This window comes from Emydura macquarii, unplaced genomic scaffold (assembly GCF_026122565.2).
Source record: "Emydura macquarii macquarii isolate MOO-44397 ecotype Brisbane River unplaced genomic scaffold, CSIRO-AGI_Emac_v2 contig_1253, whole genome shotgun sequence".
Classification (NCBI taxonomy): domain Eukaryota; kingdom Metazoa; phylum Chordata; order Testudines; family Chelidae; genus Emydura; species Emydura macquarii.
In genome coordinates, this window is record NW_027131390.1 from 49,599,699 (window position 1) to 49,616,382 (window position 16,684).

The window sequence follows — 16,684 nt, forward strand, 5'->3', positions numbered from 1 at the left end:
CCTGCTGCTCTCAGGCACTTCAATTCCTTCTGTACGTGACTTCATTATTTTGGAGTGAATGTGAATTACTTTTATGTTTGTCACTATTAAGTTTCACTTGACACATGGGCAGCCTATTTATACAGCAAACCCAACACCTTTCGAATTCTAATTGATACATAAAACTGGCCCACAGCTTGGCCTCTTTCCTCACACAGGCAAACTTCCACGGAAATCTTTGGCCAGATTCTCAGCAAGGGTATATCCATGTCACATCACTGACTTTGTCAAGTTATACCAGCTGACGATTTGTCCACGCGCTGAGTAGAGCCTTGAGTAATGACCCCAGGATATGGCTATCACGCTAAAGGGCTAGCTGCACCTCTGTCCCCCTCCTAGTGTCTTCAGGCGCATGGCCTTCGGTCTTGGGCCTTTACCTCTCCTGGGGTAGATTTCTGCAATTCTCCCACTCTTAGGGTACCTCTCCATGACAGCTGGAGATGTAATAAGATCCAGTCCCTGGGTTAGAGCACCCTGTATATCGACTGTGCTTATGCAGCAGGTATGACTGAGTTCAGCATCTGCGGCTCTTCCCTTCAGGAGGCTGTGATCAGACAGCCTTGTGAAAGCCAAAGTATTGTTTATTTTGCAGTAGGAACAAAGCTTTAGAGAAAGAGAATTTTAAAACAAAGTCTATCTGTCTATCTGTGAGGCTTCACACACAGACCACAAGGGGTCACACACACTATCTTTCCTAGAATCATATCCTCTCCTGATGGTGACCTAGCTACTTCTCCAGATACCCCATACCGGGTCCTGTGTCTCAGCCTCATTCCTCCAAACAGCTATTGCCCTCTCTCAATGGAGTGCTACTTTTAAAAAACCTGCCCCAGTTCCTTTGTCCTTTGGTGTCTTCTGGTCAAAACCAGTTTTGCTGTGGAGGCGGCAAAAACATCAAAGCGAATAACTCTGCCATTGTCCCTTAACAATTCGCAAACATTTGCTCAGAGATGGCTTATCTTGAGGCAATCTTTTCCTATCTGTCTATTTTCCCCAGACAGACCCCTTTTTGAGTTACCCATACAGTCAGAGAGAACAGTACAATAACCTGGCCAATGTACAGTCTTTGTCAGTTATCACAGAACAGCTCTGAATCAGTCACAACAGCTACTAGAGAAAGTGGAAAAATATACAGAAATTGGCTGATTCTCTACCATGAATCATAGAATATTAGTGTTGGAAGGGACCTCAGGAGGTCATCTAGTCCAACCCCCTGCTCAAAGCAGGACTAATCTCAGCTATATCATCCCAGCCAGGGCTTTGTCAAGCCTCATCTTAAAAACCTCTAAAGATGGAGATTCCACCACCTCCCTAGGTAACCCATTCTAGTGCTTCACCACCCTCCTAGTGAAAAACGTTTTCCTAATGTCCAACCTAGACCTCCCGCCCTGCAACTTGAGACCGTTGCTCCTTGTTCTGTCATCTGCCACCACTGAGAACAGCCTAGCCCCATCCTCCCTGGAACCCCCTTTCAGGTAGTTAAAGGCCACTATCAAATCCCCCCTCATTCATCTCTTTTGCATACTAAACAAGCCGTTTCCTTAGCCTCTCCTCATAAGTCCTGTGCTCCAGCCCCCTAATCATTTTTGTTGCCCTCTGCTGTACTCTCTCCAACTTGTCCACATCCTTTTTGTAGTGGGGGGCCCAAAACTGGACACAATACTTTAAATGCGGCCTTACCAATGCCGAATAGAGAGGAATAATCACTTCCCATGACCTGCTGGCAATGCTCCGCCTAATGCAGCCCAATATGCTATTAGCCTTCTTGACAACCAGGGCACACTGCTGACTCATATCCAGCTTTTTATCCACTGTTACCCCCAGGTCCTTTTCTGCAGAACTGCTGCCTAGCTCATCGGTCCCCAGTCTATAGCTGTGCCTGGGATTTTTCCTTCCTAAGTGGAGGACTCTGCACTTTTCTTTGTTGAACCTCACTAGATTTCTTTTGGCCCAATCCTCCAGTTTGTTTAGGTCACTCTGTATCCTATCCCTACCTTGCAGGGTATCTACCACTCCCCCCAGCTTAGTATCACCTGCAAAATTGCTGAGGGTGCAGTCTACCCCATTTTTCAGATCATTAATGAAGATGTTGAACAAAACCGGCCCCAGGACTGACCCCTGGGGCACTCCGCTTGTGACTGGTTGCCAGCTAGACATGGAGCCATTGATCACTACTCGTTGAGCCCTATGCTCTAGCCAGTTCTCTATCCATTTTATAGTCCATTCATCCAACCCATACTTCTTTAACTTGCTGATAAGAATACTGAGAGAGACAGTATCAAAAGCTTTGCTAAAGTCAAGGTATATCACATCCACCGTCTTCCCTACATCCACAGAGCCAGTCACCTCATCATAGAAAGCAATCAGGTTGGTCAGGCATGACTTTCCCTTGGTAAATCCGTGTTGACTGTTCCTGATCACCTTCCTCTCTTCCAAGTGCCTTAAAATGGATTCCTTAAGGACCTGCTCAATGATTTTTCCAGGTATTGAACTGAGGCTGACTGGTCTGTAGTTCTCTGGATCCTCTTTCCTCCCTTTTTTGAAGATGGGCACTATATTTGCTTTTTTCCAGTCCTCAGGGACCTCCCCCGGTTGCCACGAGCTTTCAAAGATAATAGCCAATGGCTCTGAAATCACCTCAGCCAACTCCCTCAGCACCCTCGGGTGCATTGCATCCAGCCCCGTGGACTTGTGTATGTCCAATCCTTCTAAATAGTCTTGGATCTGTTCCTTCAGCACTGCGGGATGTTCGCCTCCTTCCCATTCTGTGCCACCCAGTGAAGCAGTCTGGGAGCTGATCTTGTCTGTGAAGACAGAGGCAAAAAAGGCATTGAGTACCTCAGCTTTCTCCACATCCTCTGTCACTAGGTTGCCTCCCTCATTCTCTAAGGGGCCCACACTTTCCCTAATCTTCCTCTTGTTGGCAACATATCTGTAGAAATCCTTCTTGTTCCCCTTCACGTCCCTTGCTAGCTGCAACTCCAATTGTGCTTTGGCCATCCTGATTTCATTCCTGCATGTTCGAGCAGTATTTTTATATTCCTCCCTAGTCATCTGACCAAGCTTCCACTTCTTGTAAGCTTCTTTTTTGTGTTTAAGTTTGCCAAAGATTTCTTTGTTAAGCCAAGCTGGTCGTCTACCATATTTGCTATTCTTTCTGCACATCGGGATGGTTTGCTCCTGTGTCCTCAATAAGGTTTCTTTAAAATACAACGAGCGCTCTTGGATTCCTTTCCCCCTCAAATTAGCCTCCCAGGGAATCCTGCCCATCAGTTCCTTGAGGGAGTCAAAGTCCACTTTTCCGAAGTCCATGGTCCATATCCTGCTGTTCTCCTTTCTTCCTTTTGTCAGGATCCTGAACTCGACCATCTCATGGTCACTGCTGCCTAGGTTACCACCCACTTCTACTTCCCCTACCAAATCTTCCCTGTTTGTGAGCAGCAGGTCAAGAGCACAGCCCCTAGTTGGTTGCTCCAGCACTTGCACCAGGAAATTATCTGCAACACTATCCAAAAACTTCCTGGATTGTTTGTGCTCTGCTGTATTGCTCTTCCAGCAGATGTCAGGGTGATTGAAGTCCCCCATGAGAATCAGGTCCTGTGAACTGGAAACTTTCCCTAGTTGAGTAAAGAAAGCCTCATCTACCTCATCCTCCTGGTCTGGTGGTCTATAACAGACACCCACCACTAGATCACCCTTATTGTTCTTGCTTCTAAGCTTAACCCAGAGACACTCAATTGGCTTATCTCCAGTTTCATACTGAGCAATCATAGTGCTTTCTTACATACAGTGCAACTCCTCCACCCTTTCACCCCTGCCTGTCCTTCCTGAACAGTTTATACCCATCCATGACAGTGCTCCAATCGTGTGAGTTACTCCACCAAGTCTCAGTTATTCCAATCACGTCGTAGTTTCTTGACTGTGCCAGGACTTCCAGTTCCTCCTGCTTGTTTCCCAGGCTTCTTGCATTTGTGTACAGGCACTTGAGATAAGTAGCCGATTGGCCTACTTTCACAGTATGAATCGGGAGGCCTCCCCTTCTGCACCCTCCTCCTTCTGCTTCCTTGTGGTGTCCCTCTTCCCCACTTACCTTTGGGCTTAGGTCTCCGTCCCCCGTCGAACCTAGTTTAAAGCCCTCCTCACTAGGTTAGCCAGCCTCTCTGCGAAGATACTCGTCCCTCTCTTCGCTAGGTGAATCCCGTCTCTTCCTAGTCATCCTTCTTCTTGGAACAACATTCCATGATCGAAGAATCCAAAGCCCTCTCTTCGACACCACCTGCGTAACCACGCATTTACTTCCGCAATGTGATGGTCCCTACCTGGGCCTTTTCCCTGAACAGGGAGGATGGATGAGAACACCACTTGCACTTCAAACTCCTTTATCTCTTTTCCCAGAGCCACATATTCTGCAGTGAAAATGGTTCCCTGTTCTACAGAGATTACAAGTGAGGGTGACTGGCCAGTGGGACAAACTACCAAGGGAAGTGATGGAGTCTCCATCTCTAGATGTCTTCATATCAAGACTGGGCCCCTTTCTGGGAGGATACTTTAGTTAATTACAAGTTACTGTGATCAATACAGGGGTAACTGGGTAAAATTCTATGGCCTGTGATAGACGGATCAGATTAGATGATCTAAAAGTCCTTCTGGTCTTAGAATCTATGAAAAATGCCCCTGAACTATCCTGACTCTTCATTCAATCATTCATTATCAGTCCTTCTACTTATTCTTTCCCCTTACTGTTCCTGGAGTTGGGAGTATGCCAAAAGTCACTTTTTCTTGGGCTGATTGCTAATCACATGCTAACCTCCTTTGGTTATTGCTAATTCTGATTTGTCTGACGTGACTGAATAGAACAGGCTTTTCACAAGCTCTGCAATATTTGCCATCTACATCCGTGATTTTCAGCACCGTTAAAGGGTCGGGGCTGCTCTTTTGATGCTTGCTGAGGAATTAAATCCTTTTTTATATCCCACTTATATCATCTTTTTTATTATTATTATTCTCCCTCCCTTTCATCAGTGCATTCGAGAGCAGGTTCTTCAGCATCCCGAGGGTCAAATGCAATTGCCCTTTGATACAACATGGGCTCCAAAGGCCCACTTGACTGGGAGCAATAACTAGACTCTGCCCACATGCAGAACACCTCTTTGGCATCTGAGGGAAATACAAATCAGACTGGAAGAAAAGAACCCAATATCACTGCTGTCTGGTGCTGATCCTCTAACGCGACAGGACCAGACCCTCAGCTGGTGAAGCAGGGGCCCCGATTCACTTTGATAGAGCTCCACCAAAGAACAGCTGCTGAGGATCTAGCCCGCAGACTCAATAAGACCATCAGCCTTCCGATGTCCCTCCCGACTCCCTCCTACTCCTCAGAATTGCTGCTAGAGCCAGACAGCCCTGCGCCCACTGCTGTTCCCGAGTTCAGAGGGTTTGCACTCCGTTTTCCTGGCTGTAGCCCGGGGAAGAGACCTATTTGTTGTTGTTGTTTAAAGTCATACCCCTACAACGTTAGCCCCCTTGCAGCCATATGCTCTGGCATGTGCAGCCCTTCCATGGGGGTTTCTGTGATGCTCCAAGAACTTAGGGAGGGAGGCTGCTGTCCCTTTAAGCCACCTTTACACTTCCCACACCCCGAGCAACTCCAGTCTAAATTAGACAACCTCGCTGTCCTAACTATGTCAAAGCGCTTGGAATTCTCCACGGTGCCAGATAGGCTGTAGCCACACTCCCCTCCAACATCCCCAGCCCCAGACCTCCCAATACACCATGGCTTATGAAGGAGTTAGGGGAAGCAGCTTTACAGCTGGCTTCCTAGTGCCCACACTAGGGAAAATCCTTTCTAGGCTGGAGCCTGGGCTTCTAGGACCCCTTTGTGCCACTCTATTCCTGTCACCAGAGCAGAGATGAGAATCTGCTCTGCGTAACATACAGCAGATTCAGTACAGCATAGCAGAGGATCAAGCTGGCACGGATGGCCCACAAAGCACCGACCACCAAAGTGGGCCAGGTCCTCAGCTGGTGTAATTTACCTCAGGTCCATTGCAGTTAACAGGATTCAACTAATATTCACCAGCTGAGGAGCTGGTCCAGTCTGTTTCTTTAAATCATCCATTTTCTTTTGTGATGGTTACAACCTGAGTGGTTGCAGTTGGGGAAGTAGCAATAAGGTGGCCAGCAGGGGCATGTACTGGGCAGAGCCCAGGAATATTTCTGCCCACCCGCCCCCCACAGTACTAAAACAGGCAAGTTCTTAGAATAAAAAAGCAAATAGGGGCCTCTGAGCTGCTCAGGGCTGTAAGCAATTGCTTAGTCTGCTTATACCTAGCGCTGTCTCTGCTGCTGGGGCAGAGGAGTGGCAATACGGTGTGTGGGCTGAAGAGTGTATCTGCTTTTTTAAATATTATTTTAACTGCAGCAAAATGCATTTTAAACCAGTAGGCACTTTTAGAAATAACTGAACTTCGACCCGCATCTGCTCTCCCATTCATAGGAAAAAAATAAACTAGCAAACAACTAGAATCATCACAGCTGTCGATACAGACCCTGATTCAGCAAAGCGCTGAAGCATATATGCTCTTTGTGGGCGGGACAGTCTCTTATTCTGTGTTTGTCCAGAACATGATAAATAACAAACAGCAAACAATAATAATAATAAATGCCTAACTTTGAGCCCACTGAAGCTACTGTTTCATGGGCTTAAGGTTATGTAATGATTAAGTGCTTTGCTGAATTGGGGCCACAATCCTATAATATGAAATCTGGAAAAGAGAAACTGACCATTTCATTTGCCATAAATCACTGTCTCTGGCAAGGCTGTATTAGTTGCTGTGATACGTCCTCCGCCTCCCCTTCCTTCCCTCCCCCCCCCAAGTCAAAACACTTCACATTCATTATGGCTGCTATTTTTTATTACTATGCAAAGAAATCCTGTATGAATTGGATCCTGTGCAACACCAGCAAGTAAACAAGACCGTTGCAAGGAACAAAAGTTTCCTTTCAGCTATTCCCAGAGCAATCTGCTTTTGTCCTTATTATACAAGGCAAATGTTGCCGCGCCCCATGTGAGGGCATTGCAAGGAGTAGATCAGAGGAATTAGAACAAAGGAAACCTTTTGCTTCTCCAGAATGGAAATGCCCCCGCTTTCTCAGACCTCTGTACCAACGCGAGCTCTTGGCAAGGCATGGACTGGGACTAGGGAGCACAGGAGGAGGAGCTGTAGTGTTGTTTGAATGCCTGAAAGGCACACTCATCTCCTTCATGGCTTGCTACTTTTGCACCCCCGTCTGTCTGCGTTTCTTTGTTTTGCTCCCCTTGATCTTCTTGGCCTGGCTGAAGCTTGGAACTCTGGGGCTCCCTGCTCCTTCCTTTTTATCCGCTTCCTGCTTAAAAGCATCGCATACTGCGGCATGACAAGGAGAAGGTGACCTGAAAGGCAAACACGCATGTGGCTTCAGAACAAAAGGTTCTCTCTGGCGCTAGAGGATTGGACCAAACTATTCAAACACAATTTAGGATTAGCAGTGAATCAGCGCATGTGCTGGTTGACACAGGCCCTGAGCCATTTGCACTAGAGCCATCTGCTGCAAACACACACAAGGCAGGCAGACACCTGCGGATACAGGGGCCCAATCAGGGAGCAGGAGGTGTATCACTTTCCATGTTGGGGCTGTGTCACCTCATACTGACTGCACCACGTCAGGTTGGCATGGTCCCCCTACATGGAGGGGACGTCCCTTTCGGCCAGACACTGGAAGGGGAACATGAGCTATTTTCCAAACAGCAGCTGAACTGTATTGTCAGGCGGCGTGGGAGAGGTCACTCATTTGCACGGTGAAGGCACCAGTTAAATTCCTTAGCAAATTAATTAACACTGCTGTTAAAAGGATCTCGCATGGGAGCCTTTTCGTAGCAGATCGATTGTTGTTTCTTGTCTTCTTCAGTTCCTCCTGGCTTTTGACCAGCTGCATTAAAGGCGCATTGCAGAGCAGCAAATGTAAGATGTTTGTGCCCTTCACTCCTCCTTTGCTATGGGTGAAGGAAATGTCCCAAAGAGATTGTTTTGTTTTGTATGTTTTTCCCTGCTTGCTTTTTGTACCCCAGAAATCAGGTCCTGACTTTCCTCTTTTTCTAGGGGGACTTAAGCAACCTTTGTAAGGCCTTGGACCATGACATCCCAGCCTGAGTTTGAAACCTGAGCCACAGTTTAGGACTCATCCAGCTTGGAAAAGGAAGGCATTTTAAAATAGTTAAGATGGGCTTTGACACCATATAGCACCTAATATAGACAAGACAAGCTATGGCTACCCCTGCCGTTGACCATAGCACCTTTAGAAAACATGATAAATTGGTTAAGTCCCATCACCACAACCGTTTAACATGTTTCAAAACTACCTGTGTTCCTGGTATAAAATGGGCCTTAGTGGTATATGTGAGGTAGTGTGCGGCAACATAATCTGTCAAATTAAATAAAAAATGATAGGCCTCCAATACAAAACTGGTTTGCACAGCTCCTGGAACAACAGGGCACCTAGTTGCTAGCAAAGTACAGATAAAAGCAAACATAAGCAGTGACTGTTGTCAGGAGAAAGAAAAATTCTGAATCAGTCTGTCTGATACGACCCTCCTTATGGCTGACATCTCTCACCATCGTGCCTCGCACACAATGGATGTGTCAAGAGGGCGTGAGATGTGCTACATGCCACAACTCAATACCACTATTTTGTAACACACACATCTGTGAATCAGTATCACAAGGTGGTGATGTTATGGCTACCCTGAAGATATCTCAGGGTCTGTCACATGCTGCAGATCAAACATGGAGAGCATGGGATCTCCCTGTTGGAATCTGGGAAAACTGGAACGGGCAGGCACCCTAACACCAAGGGTTTGCCTACGCAGGAAAGTTATACTGATATAAACTAAATGTGTATAGTTACATTGGCATAAGTCCCATGTGGACACTCTTATTGCAATATAAGAAGGGTTTTTACAGTTCATTTTACATTGCTTTGGAAGGAGTTTAATTTAAACAGGGGGAAAAAAAAAAAAACAGATTCCAAATAAGCATCCCCATGGGGAGTTATACCACTATAACTGTAACTGGCAAAACTTTCCCATTTAGACATATCCTAACCCAGTGCCTTGTGTAGCATGTCTTGAATAGTGAACATTTAACAAGGAGAACTCTCTGTTGTTTTCCCCTTTCTGTGTGTTACATAAAACAAACTACCTAATTTATTGTAGCACAGAGAAGTTAATTTCCCCTAGCTTTCCATCAGTTCAACATTCTTGTCTCCCATATCCCAGGATATTCTTTTGAGAGTCGAGAGCAGATAGAGCTATACCTATTTGTGATAAGCCATGATGAGCGAGACAAAAATGAGTTGGCAATGCAACCTAACACATGAGATGCCGCACTTTTCCCTCAGTCAATATTTCCACATGCAAACTGATCTTTGTGCAGGTTTTCACCAATACTCAAGAGGAGTGTGACAGAGACCTCTGAGCTGCCAAAGGATTTAAGGCAAGGTATTAAGTTAATAAAACAGAAGTGACAATGCAAAATAAGTAGATATTATTGTAGTGGATTAGTGTGTGCAATCATGTCTCCCTCTAGTGGCTAGTCACACTGACTATAACAGCCTGCTACTTCTTACAACTCAAGGAATTACTTGTTTAGTACCAAGTGGTGGTGGCTTGTGCTTTTTGAGGCTGAAGGTCCTGAATTTCATCCCTGTTGATAACTGTGGGATCTGTATTAGAGTTAGACAGAGAATGGTAATTCTGTTTCACGGAGGATTTTGAGATTTCAAAATCTAGATTCGTTCGGAGTCCAAATGAAAAGCAAAAATTTTGAAACAGCTGCCTGGCACCTTGGGAGCTCCTCACGTGGAGAGCTGGACAGATTAGGAAGCCAGAGATCCCAAGGCTCTGGGCTGGAGAGCAGATAGGAGTCTGGGAGCCCTAGGGTCTGGGGCAGCCCATCTGGGAGGCTGCAGAGGCGCCAGGGACTCTGGAGACACTGGGAGCCTGGCATGCTGACAAGCATGTAGGCAGGGACTGGCAGGAAACCAGTCAGGTTGCAAGTGGAGCCCTGCATGGTTTTCAGTGGGCTGTCATCACATCAGCATGGTCACAGGACACATTAACATTTCAATAAATCAGCAAATTCTGAGGAAAAGCATTTCCCCAATTTTTTCCCCGCAGCTCTCACCTGCATGTATACAGCCGTTACTCATGGCATGTTGTTCACATGCAAGTGACTGGGCTGACACCAAGCACTTTAACAGAATTTGGCCCTAAAGCCGCCACTCACCAGCATCAGGTGCTCCCCCCACAACCCAGACAGCAGCAGTTTCAGAACCTCCAGGAAAAAGCAAGACGCGTATCTGACGTCCACCAGCCCCCTCCACTGAGAGAGCAGAGCAGCCTGCTGCCATCATCAGACCGTCTCTGTTCTGAAACTCTGGCCTGTCACGGGGTTTGCTGTGGTGCTGCTAGTAGCTGGCTAGCTTTCAGTCCTGAGCACAATCCTTCTGCTTCCTAACCCCAGGACATTAAGATCAAGCATGAGGCATTACTCTTAATGGTGGTTAAGGGTTTGACTGGAAACTGGTAGCTCTCTCAGAAGAGAAAATTCCTTTCTAAACTTTGAGTTTTTGGTGAGTTGTAGCAAGTCTGAGAGTCATGTTGTCTGCTCAATTGTTGAATTTCTCTTGGTCCCTCCACTAATGCTGCTTTTGAGTGAATACAGGAGAGATGAATAAGGCAGCTGTGCATGCAGCTGGCCTGCCATGGTATGTACTATACTGGGCAGGAAAGAGAAACAAGGTATGAATTTTCCTTATGTCCAGTTTTATCTGCTCTTTGCCGTGTTGCCAGATTATACAGAACTCCTGCACAGTAAAATGTTTTGCATTGCGTTCTCTTTAGTATTTATATCTGCAGGGAAAAAACGCACGACGCCAATACAGGCACACAGACACAATAACTCTCTCATACTAGCGCAGGGTACTTAGCATGGCCTCAGCCAGCATGAAAGCCTCAAGGGCAGCATGAGAGCTGCAGGCTACTTCCTAGAGGCCTGCACTTGCCCCGTGAAAGTCAACAGGAGTTTAGCCATTGATTTCAATGGGCTCCGGCTTCGGCCTCAGAAAAGAAACCACTTGATACCTGTAATGGTGCACTGAAGGGCTACATCCATTACTGGTGTATATGAGCATAGCTCCAGTTGCCGTCTCACTGCATCTAGGAAACATACTTCCTTTTTCCTGGTTTAGCCAGGTATAACATACTGGTCCAAATCTCCTGTGCATCCTTGTATTCCATTCGTGTCACTGTCTTTCTCCTTAGACTGTTACACTGACGGATACAGGCTCTGTCCACTGACAGCAAAGAAGGGGATAAACCTCACCTGCTAGGAAGCAGCTGCTCTGCCCCTCCCCACATGTGAGTAGATTATCCACTGCTTACTGCTCAGTTACTGTGCTGTGTCCTTGCCTCTGGATTTCTTCTTATCCCTTTCCTCTCAGCCTACTCAGTCTCCAGCTGCCTTAAACCCAACGGTGCTTCTATACTGATGCTAACAGAAGAGCAGTCTAGAACTCAAGGCAGTGTGACTAGAAAAAAGTAATTCTCCCGCAATCACTTTATTGTTCCTGCCATCATAAAAGGCTATTTTATTTCATTTTATTGCTCTTGGTTATGGCTTATAGAACAGAAATCCGTGAGCATGAACTTTGGTTCTTCAGATAGATTTTTGCTGTTTTGCAGAACGCAAACTGTCAGAGAAGTTTCCAGCTCTTCAAGTTATGCATCCATAATGTAAATCAATACACCTAGTCGTCTCTCTTTGTTTTTCAGAGGCTAAAATACAACTGTCTCAACAGAGGCATGAATTCGCCCCCTACCACCAGAATGAGGTGACAATGTCAAAGCCAAGTTTTGACCCTTTACAATACAAACGATTTTGCCCCAAACAGAAAAGCGTTGCTTAGGAATTGGGCTGTGTGGACCTTGGGCAATTCCCCTGTACATAGGCCCGAAAGTTCCATTAAAAAAATACAGTCGTGTTTGGGTAACTAGTTCGCACGAGACCCTCATCTCACCCATCGGCAGCAACCACAGCCAAGCAGCTTCCCTCCCATCCCCTGCACCTGCACCATCAACTACGTTTCTGGGTCTGCTCCTACCATGCTGCCTAACTGTGGGCCTGTGGTTGGAGATGTGGCTGCAGCCTGTGTAGACACACCCGAGATGGTTTTGATCTAGCAGGAGCCGTGAAGCTGTGGCAGCCCAGGCTGTACAGGCCCGCCCGAGGTACATACTCAGGCAGCTATTCCATGCTGCTGTAACGTCACTGGTACTGGCTGGATAAAAGCTAGCTCTGGTAGGTCCCACGGGGCTGTAGTCACACCTTTCAGTTGCAGCATAGACATGCCTGTGACTGTGAGTGCACATTCTGGGTAGTTGTCCCATCAGGGACACAGAAGCCCGAAGTATATGCACACAGAGAAACCTCAGTAATAGGAGAGTCAATGGACAGTGGGGTGTCCTGCCCCACAGAGCATTGGATAGGGGACAGACCAAGCTGATTACACGGGGCCCCATTTGGGGTCTCACCATCAGAGCCGAGCACCTTGTAAATCTGGCTCTGAGCTCTTGGGAACAATAGAACAAAAATGATCTAAATTTAGAGATTTTTAAAATGTGGCTTGACAAAGCGCAGGCTGGGATGATGATTTAATTGGTCCTGCTTTGAGCAGGGGTGGGACTAGATGACCTCCTGAGGTCCCTTCCAACCCTCATCTTCTCTGATTCTAGGACTAAAGGAGGAAGCAAAGATGGCCCAGTGACTGGTCTTTAGCATAGGTTCAGTTGCCTGCTCTGACACAGGCCTCCTGTGCAACCTTGGGCAAGTCACTTTGCCCCTCTGTGACTCCACTCCCCATCTGTACAATGGGGATAACATTACCTCAGAGGACAGTTGTGAGGACAAAGCCATTACAGATTCCATGGTGTCCAGGCCCTATGGTGATGGGGGCTATATAAGTACCATCGGTGGATTTGTCCCCTAAATCAGGGCTAGGGAGATAAGCTTCAAGGAATAGAGGTTTCAGCTTATTCTAATTTTGTACTTGTTTAAGGACCAAATTCTGAACCACTATTCACCCCGAATAGTAGTTTAGTTTATGAGCAGTCCCACTGAAATCAAAGAGGGATGGTTTTTTAGTTGCTAAGGCACCGCATGTGACTGAGGAGGGCCTGGATTCGATACCTGGTTCAGTTAAGACATCCTGTGTGACCTTGAGCAAGTCCTACAATCTGTCTTGTTGTCATGGCTGCCCATCTACAGCTGAAGGGAACACGTCCTTTCTAAACACATGCATGGCTGTGGACTGCTCAAATGCTATGGTGCTGGGGGCCGAACATGAAGATAGGTACGCATAGAGGGAAACTGGATTTGAAGGATAAGCAGCTATAAATAGAGCGAAATCCTGACCCTATTGAAGTCAGTGGGGGGTTTGTCACTGACTTCCAGGGACCCAAAATTTCATCCACAGAACACTTTTCCACGGAAGCTGCGTTTTAGAACCCAGGGAAACAGATGTTACAAAGAGGGATATTTCACAACCAGTTGGGATTACCACGCAAATCTGTGTCCTGGAAACCTGAGCACAACAAAGCGATGCAGCCACAGCCAGCAGAGTGCCTTACATTCAAGGCATAATGTATTTTTAATGATATCTTCTGAATGTCCTTGATGGAGATTTTCCACTCCATCACCACCTCCTTTGTCAGTTTTAATGGATAGCATTGATTATGCGATTTGTAAATTTTGTTACCAGTTGGAACAGGATGGTGAAATGTAATCTTCTAATTGATTACATTTTGAAATTTATTAGAGTCCATGTATTGTTCTGGATCTCAAATATTCAAGAGGGCATAGCCCTGTCTTACATGAGACGGTCAGAACAAATTTAACATAAAGCTCATCAATATTGTCATGGCTAAAATAACGGAGACTTCAGATTCAGCTGGGCCCATTATAACCAGCACAAATTTGATGCGAGCTGGTTCACATCAATACAGTTGAACAGCTTTTCTCTGAACGAATAGAGTGGAAAAACAATGGATTGTCATTCCTCACATGGCTATAGCTATTCCATACCCGAATTAATAGGAATGGATGATTATTTTAAGAAGCACGGTGTCAGATAGTTTAGACTCCAAATGTGATCTGATCCACCTTTGAAATAGTTATCTGGTCAGCAATGTCATTTGCATGGAGGATGGTCCATCAATGGCTATCAACCAAGATGGTCAGGGATGCAACCCTACGCTTTGACTATTCCTAGCCTGTGATTGGAAGCTGGGAGTGGACAACAATTATCACTAGATTGCTTGTTCTCATTTGCTCTGAAGCACCAGGCATTGGCCACTGTCAAAAGACAGAACACTGGGCTAGATGGACCATGGGTCTGATGTAACATGGCCATTCTTATGTTTGCATTCAAAGGGCCATATGCAACCATCAGAGGCACCAGAGAACGTGCTGCTTGTTACAAGATACTAGAAAAACAGGCTAAAAAGTTGCAGGCACTTCTCTGTGCATAATAGTTCAGTTCCCTGCTCTCTTACAAACTTCCCATGGGCAAGTCACTTCACTGTCTCTGTGTAATAGGGATTGGAGCCTCACTCTGCTATGAGCAGTACATAGTAAACAACAGTCCTGCCCGAAGAGCCTACAATTTAAATAGGCAAGATGGACAAACTGTAGGAAGAGAAAGAAGCACAGAGAGGGTAAGAGAATTGCCCTAGGTCACCCAGCAGATCAGTGGCATAGCCAGCTGTCCTGAGCACCAGTAGAGTGTGCTATCCACTAGACCAAGCTGCTCTCATACTACTTGCTTGCCTTGCAAGGATAAATTCAGTAACATTTGCAAGGCACTCAGATATACAGTCATAAGGGACGTATAAGTGCCTGGACACAGAGACAAATAGCCAGCTTCAAAGGGCATAAGTGCAGTCTATCTGCACCTTACCTGCACAAGAATGGAAAAAGTGGGAGGAGTCAATGGAAAGGAGGAAGGAGTCATCCCCAATGACACTTCTGCTTTATGATGCCCATAAAGCAGATGAAAACCTAATGTCAGAAAGTCATCCTGAGTTACGGCTGCCATAGGGTCCAAATTCTACCTAAAGAACAAATCAGAGGACAGGGGAAAGTGTTTTGTTTTCATGCTGCTAAAAGGGTATTCCAGGATAGCAGGGAGGAAAATATATAAAATTCTTTTTTAAAAGGATTTCTTAACATAACGTCCTATTGTGCTTAATGTCCCTATTGTCAAATACCTTATCTGAATATGAATAGCACCAAGATTTCTCTCATTTTTGTTTTTAACCCTACATTTAATTAGTTTTCTTTTTTTCACATCTTTTTACAAAAAGCTGAGATAATTCATATAAGCACCGGCTGTATTGACGGAAAACGCCACAGTTACACAAACACCTATAAAGGGAACTGGCACTCGGACGTAATGTCCAAGGAAGATCAGGGCTTTGGGACAACTGAAACAAAAGACACCCACCAGCCACACCTAAGAAAACCCTATCATAGATTTTACATGATACCCAAAATGAGAGAGCTGAATGCATGCAGATATAGGATGCTGTGTTTTAGCAACATGAGAATTGCCTTTTCAGAACTGGCCCAAGGTCCAGCAAGTCAGTGACGCTGTCTCTGACCGTGTTCAGTAGAGATGCCTTAGCGAAAGACAGTAAACCCCTATAATGAAGTTTTATGTGCCTTTGGGGTAAGCTGCTTCCTAACCACAAGCCATTAATAGGTGACTGGTAGCCTAACGTAGCTGCAGCCCCGGCCCCAACTAAGGTGCTGTTCCCGGCCCCAGGTAGGGTGGGAGACCACAGACAGGGATAAGGGGGGGTCTCAGCATAAAAAGTTTGGGGACCACTGAAATCAGAAGGGTTTATAGTCCTTTATACATTTTCATGCTACCTACAGTAACTGCAGATAAAAATGTTTAATCCTTTTTTGAATTCTACCATAACCTGAGGCTCACCTGTATTGTGTGGTAGTGAGATCCACATGCTAATGGAGCATTAAGAAAGTATTTCTCTTTTATGAATGCAACTTTCATTTGGTGAGCATGCAGTCAGCCGTACATCTTGCGTGGTTGGGAAGTATTCATTAAAGCTGACAGTGCTTTATCTTAATGCTAAGTCTTAGCCTGCAGCCCAATCAGCACACAGCTGCGGCCCATGTGACATCCTCAGGGCCATACATAGCATATCTATTGTGTGGATGGGGCCCACACAACACACAGAGAGGCATATGTGGCTCACAATGGTAAATAGGTTGAGAACCACCACTATACAAGCTGCCGAATGTGGCGTAGCATGGTAGCTACCCGCCAAAGTGCAAAGCGCACCACGTCCACATGGTGGCATGTAGCTACACATGTGAGTGAAAGGCTCTGGCAGAGGGAAGGCAGTGGGCAGGTGCCAAAGCCTTTTCCTGATGCCTCCGCCCTGCTGGAGCTTTCTCCACTGACAGTCTTTTCCAGGGAACGTCTCCAGCAGTGGGACACTACACTGCTAAAAATTCAAGTGGTAGAT

At 46.1% G+C, this 16,684-nt stretch overlaps 1 long non-coding RNA gene across 1 annotated transcript in view; it reads right to left on the reverse strand.

Moving 5' to 3' along the window:
* Nucleotides 1-6,947: 6,947 nt before the first annotated feature.
* The window catches only part of LOC137154078 (uncharacterized), a 35,215-nt gene continuing 25,478 nt past the window's right edge, over nucleotides 6,948-16,684 (reverse strand). Inside the window, exon 4 of the long non-coding RNA XR_010920060.1 lies at nucleotides 6,948-7,471. This is a non-coding gene — a long non-coding RNA (uncharacterized lncRNA). The remainder of the gene's footprint in view (nucleotides 7,472-16,684) is intronic.